The sequence below is a fragment of the Somniosus microcephalus genome, chromosome 31 (assembly GCF_052327205.1).
Source record: "Somniosus microcephalus isolate GS21.2 chromosome 31, FLI_Smic_1.0, whole genome shotgun sequence".
NCBI lineage: Eukaryota > Metazoa > Chordata > Chondrichthyes > Squaliformes > Somniosidae > Somniosus > Somniosus microcephalus.
In genome coordinates this window covers 3782753-3795303 of record NC_141017.1, presented here as the reverse complement: position 1 = coordinate 3795303, position 12551 = coordinate 3782753, and positions in this window count along the sequence as shown.

Here is a 12551-nt window from a genome sequence, read left to right as displayed (position 1 = left end):
CTCCTCCTCCTCCTCCCTGAACACCCGCTGTAGATATGGTCTCCCGCACAGTCTCCTCTTCCTCCCGCTGTAGATATGGTCTCCCGCACAGTCTCCTCCTCCTCCTCCTTGAACACCCGCTGTAGATATGGCCTCCCGCACAGTCTCCTCCTCCTCCTCCTCCTTGAACACCCGCTGTAGATATGGCCTCCCGCACTGTCTCCTCCTCCTCCTCCTTGAACACCCGCTGTAGATATGGCCTCCCGCACAGTCTCTTCCTCCTCCTCCCTGAACACCCGCTGTAGATATGGTCTCCCGCACAGTCTCCTCCTCCTCCTCCTTGAACACCCGCTGTAGATATGGCCTCCCGCACGGTCTCTTCCTCCTCCTCCCTGAACACCCGCTGTAGATATGGTCTCCCGCACAGTCTCCTCCTCCTCCTCCTTGAACACCCGCTGTAGATATGGTCTCCCGCACAGTCTCCTCCTCCTCCTCCCTGAACACCCGCTGTAGATATGGTCTCCCGCACATTCTCCTCCTCCTCCTCCTTGAACACCCGCTGTAGATATGGTCCCCCGCACAGTCTCCTCCTCCTCCTCCTTGAACACCCGCTGTAGATATGACCTCCCGCACAGTCTCCTCCTCCTCCTCCCTGAACACCCGCTGTAGATATGGTCTCCCGCACAGTCTCCTCCTCCTCCTCCTTGAACACCCGCTGTAGATATGGCCTCCCGCACAGTCTCCTCCTCCTCCTCCCTGAACACCCGCTGTCGATATGGCCTCCCGCACAGTCTCCTCCTCCTCCTCCCTGAACACCCGCTGTAGATATGGCCTCCCGCACAGTCTCTTCCTCCTCCTCCCTGAACACCCGCTGTAGATATGGTCTCCCGCACAGTCTCCTCCTCCTCCTCCCTGAACACCCGCTGTAGATATGGTCTCCCGCACAGTCTCCTCCTCCTCCTCCCTGAACACCCGCTGTAGATATGGCCTCCCGCACAGTCTCCTCCTCCTCCTCCTTGAACACCCGCTGTAGATATGGCCTCCCGCACAGTCTCCTCCTCCTCCTCCCTGAACACCCGCTGTAGATATGGTCTCCCGCACAGTCTCCTCCTCCTCCTCCCTGAACACCCGCTGTAGATATGGCCTCCCGCACAGTCTCCTCCTCCTCCTCCTTGAACACCCGCTGTAGATATGGTCTACCGCACAGTCTCCTCCTCCTCCTCCCTGAACACCCGCTGTCGATATGGTCTCCCGCACAGTCTCTTCCTCCTCCTCCCTGAACACCCGCTGTAGATATGGCCTCCCGCACAATCTCCTCCTCCTCCTCCCTGAACACCCGCTGTAGATATGGTCTCCCGCACAGTCTCCTCCTCCTCCTCCCTGAACACCCGCTGTAGATATGGCCTCCCACACAGTCTCCTCCTCCTCCTCCTCCTTGAACACCCGCTGTAGATATGGCCTCCCGCACAGTCTCCTCCTCCTCCTCCCTGAACACCCGCTGTAGATATGGTCTCCCGCACAGTCTCCTCCTCCTCCTCCCTGAACACCCGCTGTAGATATGGCCTCCCGCACAGTCTCCTCCTCCTCCTCCCTGAACACCCGCTGTAGATATGGCCTCCCGCACAGTCTCCTCCTCCTCCTCCCTGAACACCCGCTGTAGATATGGCCTCCCGCACAGTCTCCTCCTCCTCCTCCCTGAACACCCGCTGTAGATATGGCCTCCCGCACAGTCTCCTCCTCCTCCTCCCTGAACACCCGCTGTAGATATGGCCTCCCGCACAGTCTCCTCCTCCTCCTCCTTGAACACCCGCTGTAGATATGGCCTCCCGCACAGTCTCCTCCTCCTCCTCCTTGAACACCCGCTGTAGATATGGTCTCCCGCACAGTCTCCTCCTCCTCCTCCCTGAACACCCGCTGTAGATATGGCCTCCCGCACAGTCTCCTCCTCCTCCTCCTTGAACACCCGCTGTAGATATGGTCTCCCGCACAGTCTCCTCCTCCTCCTCCCTGAACACCCGCTGTAAATATGGTCTCCCGCACAGTCTCCTCCTCCTCCTCCCTGAACACCCGCTGTAGATATGGCCTCCCGCACAGTCTCCTCCTCCTCCTCCCTGAACACCCGCTGTAAATATGGTCTCCCGCACAGTCTCCTCCTCCTCCTCCTTGAACACCCGCTGTAGATATGGCCTCCCGCACAGTCTCCTCCTCCTCCTCCTCCCTGAACACCCGCTGTAGGTATGGCCTCCCGCACAGTCTCCTCCTCCTCCTCCCTGAACACCCGCTGTAGATATGGCCTCCCGCACAGTCTCTTCCTCCTCCTCCCTGAACACCCGCTGTAGATATGGTCTCCCGCACAGTCTCCTCCTCCTCCTCCTCCCTGAACACCCGCTGCAGATATGGTCTCCCGCACAGTCTCCTCCTCCTCCTCCCTGAACACCCGCTGTAGATATGTACTCCCGCACAGTCTCCTCCTCCTCCTCCTTGAACACCCGCTGTAGATATGGCCTCCCGCACAGTCTCCTCCTCCTCCCTGAACACCCGCTGTAGATATGGCCTCCCGCACAGTCTCCTCCTCCTCCTCCCTGAACACCCGCTGTAGATATGGCCTCCCTCACGGTCTTCGTCCTCCTCCTTGAACACCCGCTGTAGATATGGTCTCCCACACAGTCACCTCCTCCTCCTCCCTGAACACCCGCTGTAGATATGGCCTCCCGCACAGTCTCTTCCTCCTCCTCCCTGAACACCCGCTGTAGATATGGTCTCCCGCACAGTCTCCTCCTCCTCCTCCCTGAACACCCGCTGTAGATATGGCCTCCCGCACAGTCTCCTCCTCCTCCCTGAACACCCGCTGTAGATATGGCCTCCCGCACAGTCTCCTCCTCCTCCTCCTCCCTGAACACCCGCTGTAGATATGGCCTCCCTCACGGTCTTCGTCCTCCTCCTTGAACACCCGCTGTAGATATGGCCTCCCGCAAAGTCTCTTCCTCCTCCTCCTCCTTGAACACCCGCTGTAGATATGGCCTCCCGCACAGTCTCCTCCTCCTCCTCCCTGAACACCCGCTGTAGATATGGCCTCCTGCACAGTCTCTTCCTCCTCCTCCCTGAACACCCGCTGTAGATATGGCCTCCCGCACAGTCTCCTCCTCCTCCTCCCTGAACACCCGCTGTAGATATGGTCTCCCGCACAGTCTCCTCCTCCTCCTCCTTGAACACCCGCTGTAGATATGGCCTCCCGCACAGTCTCCTCCTCCTCCCTGAACACCCGCTGTAGATATGGTCTCCCGCACAGTCTCCTCCTCCTCCTCCTTGAACACCCGCTGTAGATATGGTCTCCCACACAGTCTCTTCCTCCTCCTCCCTGAACACCCGCTGTAGATATGACCTCCCGCACAGTCTCCTCCTCCTCCTCCCTGAACACCCGCTGTAGATATGGCCTCCCTCACGGTCTTCGTCCTCCTCCTTGAACACCCGCTGTAGATATGGCCTCCCGCACAGTCTCTTCCTCCTCCTCCCTGAACACCCGCTGTAGATATGGCCTCCCGCACAGTCTCTCCCTCCTCCTCCCGGAACACCCGCTGGAGATATGGTCTCCCGCACAGTCTCCTCCTCCTCCTCCCTGAACACCCGCTGTAGATATGGTCTCCCGCACAGTCTCCTCCTCCTCCTCCTCCTTGAACACCCGCTGTAGATATGGTCCCCCGCACAGTCTCCTCCTCCTCCTCCTCCTTGAACACCCGCTGTAGATATGGCCTCCCGCACAGTCTCCTCCTCCTCCTTGAACACCCGCTGTAGATATGGTCCCCCGCACAGTCTCCTCCTCCTCCTCCTTGAACACCCGCTGTAGATATGGTCTCCCGCACAGTCTCCTCCTCCTCCTCCTTGAACACCCGCTGTAGATATGGTCTCCCGCACAGTCTCCTCCTCCTCCCTGAACACCCGCTGTAGATATGGCCTCCCGCACAGTCTCCTCCTCCTCCTCCTCCTTGAACACCCGCTGTAGATATGGTCTCCCGCACAGTCTCCTCCTCCTCCTCCTTGAACACCCGCTGTAGATATGGTCTCCCGCACAGTCTCCTCCTCCTCCTCCGTGAACACCCGCTGTAGATATGGCCTCCCGCACAGTCTCCTCCTCCTCCTCCCTGAACACCCGCTGTAGATATGGTCTCCCGCACAGTCTCCTCCTCCTCCTCCCTGAACACCCGCTGTAGATATGGTCTCCCGCACAGTCTCTTCCTCCTCCTCCCTGAACACCCGCTGTAGATATGGCCTCCCGCACAGTCTCCTCCTCCTCCTCCCTGAACACCCGCTGTAGATATGGCCTCCCTCACAGTCTCCTCCTCCTCCTCCCTGAACACCCGCTGTAGATATGGTCTCCCGCACAGTCTCTTCCTCCTCCTCCTTGAACACCCGCTGTAGATATGGTCTCCCGCACAGTCTCCTCCTCCTCCTCCCTGAACACCCGCTGTAGATATGTTCTCCCGCACAGTCTCCTCCTCCTCCTCCTTGAACACCCGCTGTAGATATGGTCTCCCGCACAGTCTCCTCCTCCTCCTCCCTGAACACTCGCTGTAGATATGGTGCCCCGCACAGTCTCCTCCTCCTCCTCCTTGAACACCCGCTGTAGATATGGCCTCCCGCACAGTCTCCTCCTCCTCCTCCCTGAACACCCGCTGTAGATATGGTCTCCCGCACAGTCTCTTCCTCCTCCTCCCTGAACACCCGCTGTAGATATGGCCTCCCGCACAGTCTCCTCCTCCTCCTCCCTGAACACCCGCTGTAGATATGGCCTCCCGCACAGTCTCCTCCTCCTCCTCCTTGAACACCCGCTGTAGATATGGTCTCCCGCACAGTCTCCTCCTCCTCCTCCCTGAACACCCGCTGTAGATATGGCCTCCCGCACAGTCTCCTCCTCCTCCTCCCTGAACACTCGCTGTAGATATGGTCTCCCGCACCGTCTCCTCCTGCTCCTCCCTGAACACCCGCTGTAGATATGGCCTCCCGCACAGTCTCCTCCTCCTCCCTGAACACCCGCTGTAGATATCGTCTCCCGCACAGTCTCCTCCTCCTCCTCCCTGAACACCCGCTGTAGATATGGCCTCCCGCACAGTCTCCTCCTCCTCCCTGAACACCCGCTGTAGATATGGTCTCCCGCACAGTCTCCTCCTCCTCCTCCTTGAACACCCGCTGTAGATATGGTCTCCCGCACAGTCTCCTCCTCCTCCTCCTTGAACACCCGCTGTAGATATGGCCTCCCGCACAGTCTCCTCCTCCTCCTCCCTGAACACCCGCTGTAGATATGGTCTCCCACACAGTCTCCTCCTCCTCCTCCTTGAACACCCGCTGTAGATATGGTCTCCCGCACAGTCTCTTCCTCCTCCTCCCTGAACACCCGCTGTAGATATGGTCTCCCGCACAGTCTCTTCCTCCTCCTCCCTGAACACCCGCTGCAGATATGGCCTCCCGCACAGTCTCCTCCTCCTCCTCCCTGAACACCCGCTGTAGATATGGCCTCCCGCACAGTCTCCTCCTCCTCCTCCCTGAACACCCGCTGTAGATATGGTCTCCCGCACAGTCTCCTCTTCCTCCCGCTGTAGATATGGTCTCCCGCACAGTCTCCTCCTCCTCCTCCTTGAACACCCGCTGTAGATATGGCCTCCCGCACAGTCTCCTCCTCCTCCTCCTCCTTGAACACCCGCTGTAGATATGGCCTCCCGCACTGTCTCCTCCTCCTCCTCCTTGAACACCCGCTGTAGATATGGCCTCCCGCACAGTCTCTTCCTCCTCCTCCCTGAACACCCGCTGTAGATATGGTCTCCCGCACAGTCTCCTCCTCCTCCTCCTTGAACACCCGCTGTAGATATGGCCTCCCGCACGGTCTCTTCCTCCTCCTCCCTGAACACCCGCTGTAGATATGGTCTCCCGCACAGTCTCCTCCTCCTCCTCCTTGAACACCCGCTGTAGATATGGTCTCCCGCACAGTCTCCTCCTCCTCCTCCCTGAACACCCGCTGTAGATATGGTCTCCCGCACATTCTCCTCCTCCTCCTCCTTGAACACCCGCTGTAGATATGGTCCCCCGCACAGTCTCCTCCTCCTCCTCCTTGAACACCCGCTGTAGATATGACCTCCCGCACAGTCTCCTCCTCCTCCTCCCTGAACACCCGCTGTAGATATGGTCTCCCGCACAGTCTCCTCCTCCTCCTCCTTGAACACCCGCTGTAGATATGGCCTCCCGCACAGTCTCCTCCTCCTCCTCCTCCTTGAACACCCGCTGTAGATATGGCCTCCCGCACTGTCTCCTCCTCCTCCTCCTTGAACACCCGCTGTAGATATGGCCTCCCGCACAGTCTCTTCCTCCTCCTCCCTGAACACCCGCTGTAGATATGGTCTCCCGCACAGTCTCCTCCTCCTCCTCCTTGAACACCCGCTGTAGATATGGCCTCCCGCACGGTCTCTTCCTCCTCCTCCCTGAACACCCGCTGTAGATATGGTCTCCCGCACAGTCTCCTCCTCCTCCTCCTTGAACACCCGCTGTAGATATGGTCTCCCGCACAGTCTCCTCCTCCTCCTCCCTGAACACCCGCTGTAGATATGGTCTCCCGCACATTCTCCTCCTCCTCCTCCTTGAACACCCGCTGTAGATATGGTCCCCCGCACAGTCTCCTCCTCCTCCTCCTTGAACACCCGCTGTAGATATGACCTCCCGCACAGTCTCCTCCTCCTCCTCCCTGAACACCCGCTGTAGATATGGTCTCCCGCACAGTCTCCTCCTCCTCCTCCTTGAACACCCGCTGTAGATATGGCCTCCCGCACAGTCTCCTCCTCCTCCTCCCTGAACACCCGCTGTCGATATGGCCTCCCGCACAGTCTCCTCCTCCTCCTCCCTGAACACCCGCTGTAGATATGGCCTCCCGCACAGTCTCTTCCTCCTCCTCCCTGAACACCCGCTGTAGATATGGTCTCCCGCACAGTCTCCTCCTCCTCCTCCCTGAACACCCGCTGTAGATATGGTCTCCCGCACAGTCTCCTCCTCCTCCTCCCTGAACACCCGCTGTAGATATGGCCTCCCGCACAGTCTCCTCCTCCTCCTCCTTGAACACCCGCTGTAGATATGGCCTCCCGCACAGTCTCCTCCTCCTCCTCCCTGAACACCCGCTGTAGATATGGTCTCCCGCACAGTCTCCTCCTCCTCCTCCCTGAACACCCGCTGTAGATATGGCCTCCCGCACAGTCTCCTCCTCCTCCTCCTTGAACACCCGCTGTAGATATGGTCTACCGCACAGTCTCCTCCTCCTCCTCCCTGAACACCCGCTGTCGATATGGTCTCCCGCACAGTCTCTTCCTCCTCCTCCCTGAACACCCGCTGTAGATATGGCCTCCCGCACAATCTCCTCCTCCTCCTCCCTGAACACCCGCTGTAGATATGGTCTCCCGCACAGTCTCCTCCTCCTCCTCCCTGAACACCCGCTGTAGATATGGCCTCCCACACAGTCTCCTCCTCCTCCTCCTCCTTGAACACCCGCTGTAGATATGGCCTCCCGCACAGTCTCCTCCTCCTCCTCCCTGAACACCCGCTGTAGATATGGTCTCCCGCACAGTCTCCTCCTCCTCCTCCCTGAACACCCGCTGTAGATATGGCCTCCCGCACAGTCTCCTCCTCCTCCTCCCTGAACACCCGCTGTAGATATGGCCTCCCGCACAGTCTCCTCCTCCTCCTCCCTGAACACCCGCTGTAGATATGGCCTCCCGCACAGTCTCCTCCTCCTCCTCCCTGAACACCCGCTGTAGATATGGCCTCCCGCACAGTCTCCTCCTCCTCCTCCCTGAACACCCGCTGTAGATATGGCCTCCCGCACAGTCTCCTCCTCCTCCTCCTTGAACACCCGCTGTAGATATGGCCTCCCGCACAGTCTCCTCCTCCTCCTCCTTGAACACCCGCTGTAGATATGGTCTCCCGCACAGTCTCCTCCTCCTCCTCCCTGAACACCCGCTGTAGATATGGCCTCCCGCACAGTCTCCTCCTCCTCCTCCTTGAACACCCGCTGTAGATATGGTCTCCCGCACAGTCTCCTCCTCCTCCTCCCTGAACACCCGCTGTAAATATGGTCTCCCGCACAGTCTCCTCCTCCTCCTCCCTGAACACCCGCTGTAGATATGGCCTCCCGCACAGTCTCCTCCTCCTCCTCCCTGAACACCCGCTGTAAATATGGTCTCCCGCACAGTCTCCTCCTCCTCCTCCTTGAACACCCGCTGTAGATATGGCCTCCCGCACAGTCTCCTCCTCCTCCTCCTCCCTGAACACCCGCTGTAGGTATGGCCTCCCGCACAGTCTCCTCCTCCTCCTCCCTGAACACCCGCTGTAGATATGGCCTCCCGCACAGTCTCTTCCTCCTCCTCCCTGAACACCCGCTGTAGATATGGTCTCCCGCACAGTCTCCTCCTCCTCCTCCTCCCTGAACACCCGCTGCAGATATGGTCTCCCGCACAGTCTCCTCCTCCTCCTCCCTGAACACCCGCTGTAGATATGTACTCCCGCACAGTCTCCTCCTCCTCCTCCTTGAACACCCGCTGTAGATATGGCCTCCCGCACAGTCTCCTCCTCCTCCCTGAACACCCGCTGTAGATATGGCCTCCCGCACAGTCTCCTCCTCCTCCTCCCTGAACACCCGCTGTAGATATGGCCTCCCTCACGGTCTTCGTCCTCCTCCTTGAACACCCGCTGTAGATATGGTCTCCCACACAGTCACCTCCTCCTCCTCCCTGAACACCCGCTGTAGATATGGCCTCCCGCACAGTCTCTTCCTCCTCCTCCCTGAACACCCGCTGTAGATATGGTCTCCCGCACAGTCTCCTCCTCCTCCTCCCTGAACACCCGCTGTAGATATGGCCTCCCGCACAGTCTCCTCCTCCTCCCTGAACACCCGCTGTAGATATGGCCTCCCGCACAGTCTCCTCCTCCTCCTCCTCCCTGAACACCCGCTGTAGATATGGCCTCCCTCACGGTCTTCGTCCTCCTCCTTGAACACCCGCTGTAGATATGGCCTCCCGCAAAGTCTCTTCCTCCTCCTCCTCCTTGAACACCCGCTGTAGATATGGCCTCCCGCACAGTCTCCTCCTCCTCCTCCCTGAACACCCGCTGTAGATATGGCCTCCTGCACAGTCTCTTCCTCCTCCTCCCTGAACACCCGCTGTAGATATGGCCTCCCGCACAGTCTCCTCCTCCTCCTCCCTGAACACCCGCTGTAGATATGGTCTCCCGCACAGTCTCCTCCTCCTCCTCCTTGAACACCCGCTGTAGATATGGCCTCCCGCACAGTCTCCTCCTCCTCCCTGAACACCCGCTGTAGATATGGTCTCCCGCACAGTCTCCTCCTCCTCCTCCTTGAACACCCGCTGTAGATATGGTCTCCCACACAGTCTCTTCCTCCTCCTCCCTGAACACCCGCTGTAGATATGACCTCCCGCACAGTCTCCTCCTCCTCCTCCCTGAACACCCGCTGTAGATATGGCCTCCCTCACGGTCTTCGTCCTCCTCCTTGAACACCCGCTGTAGATATGGCCTCCCGCACAGTCTCTTCCTCCTCCTCCCTGAACACCCGCTGTAGATATGGCCTCCCGCACAGTCTCCTCCTCCTCCTCCCTGAACACCCGCTGTAGATATGGTCTCCCGCACAGTCTCCTCCTCCTGCTCCTTGAACACCCGCTGTAGATATGGTCTCCCGCACAGTCTCCTCCTCCTCCTCCCTGAACACCCGCTGTAGATATGGTCTCCCGCACAGTCTCCTCCTCCTCCTCCTTGAACACCCGCTGTAGATATGGCCTCCCGCACAGTCTCTTCCTCCTCCTCCCCGAACACCCGCTGTAGATATGGTCTCCCGCACAGTCTCCTCCTCCTCCTCCCTGAACACCCGCTGTAGATATGGTCTCCCGCACAGTCTCCTCCTCCTCCTCCCTGAACACCCGCTGTAGATATGGCCTCCCGCACAGTCTCCTCCTCCTCCTCCCTGAACACCCGCTGTAGATATGGCCTCCCGCACAGTCTCCTCCTCCTCCTCCCTGAACACCCGCTGTAGATATGGCCTCCCGCACAGTCTCCTCCTCCTCCTCCCTGAACACCCGCTGTAGATATGGGCTCCCGCACAGTCTCCTCCTCCTCCTCCCTGAACACCCGCTGTAGATATGGCCTCCCGCACAGTCTCCTCCTCCTCCTCCCTGAACACCCGCTGTAGATATGGCCTCCCGCACAGTCTCCTCCTCCTCCTCCTTGAACACCCGCTGTAGATATGGCCTCCCGCACAGTCTCCTCCTCCTCCTCCTTGAACACCCGCTGTAGATATGGTCTCCCGCACAGTCTCCTCCTCCTCCTCCCTGAACACCCGCTGTAGATATGGCCTCCCGCACAGTCTCCTCCTCCTCCTCCTTGAACACCCGCTGTAGATATGGTCTCCCGCACAGTCTCCTCCTCCTCCTCCCTGAACACCCGCTGTAAATATGGTCTCCCGCACAGTCTCCTCCTCCTCCTCCCTGAACACCCGCTGTAGATATGGCCTCCCGCACAGTCTCCTCCTCCTCCTCCCTGAACACCCGCTGTAAATATGGTCTCCCGCACTGTCTCCTCCTCCTCCTCCTTGAACACCCGCTGTAGATATGGCCTCCCGCACAGTCTCCTCCTCCTCCTCCTCCCTGAACACCCGCTGTAGATATGGCCTCCCGCACAGTCTCCTCCTCCTCCTCCCTGAACACCCGCTGTAGATATGGCCTCCCGCACAGTCTCTTCCTCCTCCTCCCTGAACACCCGCTGTAGATATGGTCTCCCGCACAGTCTCCTCCTCCTCCTCCTCCCTGAACACCCGCTGCAGATATGGTCTCCCGCACAGTCTCCTCCTCCTCCTCCCTGAACACCCGCTGTAGATATGTTCTCCCGCACAGTCTCCTCCTCCTCCTCCTTGAACACCCACTGTAGATATGGCCTCCCACACAGTCTCCTCCTCCTCCCTGAACACCCGCTGTAGATATGGCCTCCCGCACAGTCTCCTCCTCCTCCTCCCTGAACACCCGCTGTAGATATGGCCTCCCTCACGGTCTTCGTCCTCCTCCTTGAACACCCGCTGTAGATATGGTCTCCCACACAGTCACCTCCTCCTCCTCCCTGAACACCCGCTGTAGATATGGCCTCCCGCACAGTCTCTTCCTCCTCCTCCCTGAACACCCGCTGTAGATATGGTCTCCCGCACAGTCTCCTCCTCCTCCTCCTTGAACACCCGCTGTAGATATGGCCTCCCGCACAGTCTCTTCCTCCTCCTCCCTGAACACCCGCTGTAGATATGGTCTCCCGCACAGTCTCCTCCTCCTCCTCCCTGAACACCCGCTGTAGATATGGCCTCCCGCACAGTCTCCTCCTCCTCCCTGAACACCCGCTGTAGATATGGCCTCCCGCACAGTCTCCTCCTCCTCCTCCTCCCTGAACACCCGCTGTAGATATGGCCTCCCTCACGGTCTTCGTCCTCCTCCTTGAACACCCGCTGTAGATATGGTCTCCCGCAAAGTCTCTTCCTCCTCCTCCTCCTTGAACACCCGCTGTAGATATGGCCTCCCGCACAGTCTCCTCCTCCTCCTCCCTGAACACCCGCTGTAGATATGGCCTCCCGCACAGTCTCTTCCTCCTCCTCCCTGAACACCCGCTGTAGATATGGCCTCCCGCACAGTCTCTTCCTCCTCCTCCCTGAACACCCGCTGTAGATATGGTCTCCCGCACAGTCTCCTCCTCCTCCTCCTTGAACACCCGCTGTAGATATGGCCTCCCGCACAGTCTCTTCCTCCTCCTCCCCGAACACCCGCTGTAGATATGGTCTCCCGCACAGTCTCCTCCTCCTCCTCCCTGAACACCCGCTGTAGATATGGTCTCCCGCACAGTCTCCTCCTCCTCCTCCCTGAACACCCGCTGTAGATATGGCCTCCCGCACAGTCTCCTCCTCCTCCTCCCTGAACACCCGCTGTAGATATGGCCTCCCGCACAGTCTCCTCCTCCTCCTCCCTGAACACCCGCTGTAGATATGGCCTCCCGCACAGTCTCCTCCTCCTCCTCCCTGAACACCCGCTGTAGATATGGGCTCCCGCACAGTCTCCTCCTCCTCCTCCCTGAACACCCGCTGCAGATATGGCCTCCCGCACAGTCTCCTCCTCCTCCTCCCTGAACACCCGCTGTAGATATGGCCTCCCGCACAGTCTCCTCCTCCTCCTCCTTGAACACCCGCTGTAGATATGGCCTCCCGCACAGTCTCCTCCTCCTCCTCCTTGAACACCCGCTGTAGATATGGTCTCCCGCACAGTCTCCTCCTCCTCCTCCCTGAACACCCGCTGTAGATATGGCCTCCCGCACAGTCTCCTCCTCCTCCTCCTTGAACACCCGCTGTAGATATGGTCTCCCGCACAGTCTCCTCCTCCTCCTCCCTGAACACCCGCTGTAAATATGGTCTCCCGCACAGTCTCCTCCTCCTCCTCCCTGAACACCCGCTGTAGATATGGCCTCCCGCACAGTCTCCTCCTCCTCCTCCCTGAACACCCGCTGTAAAT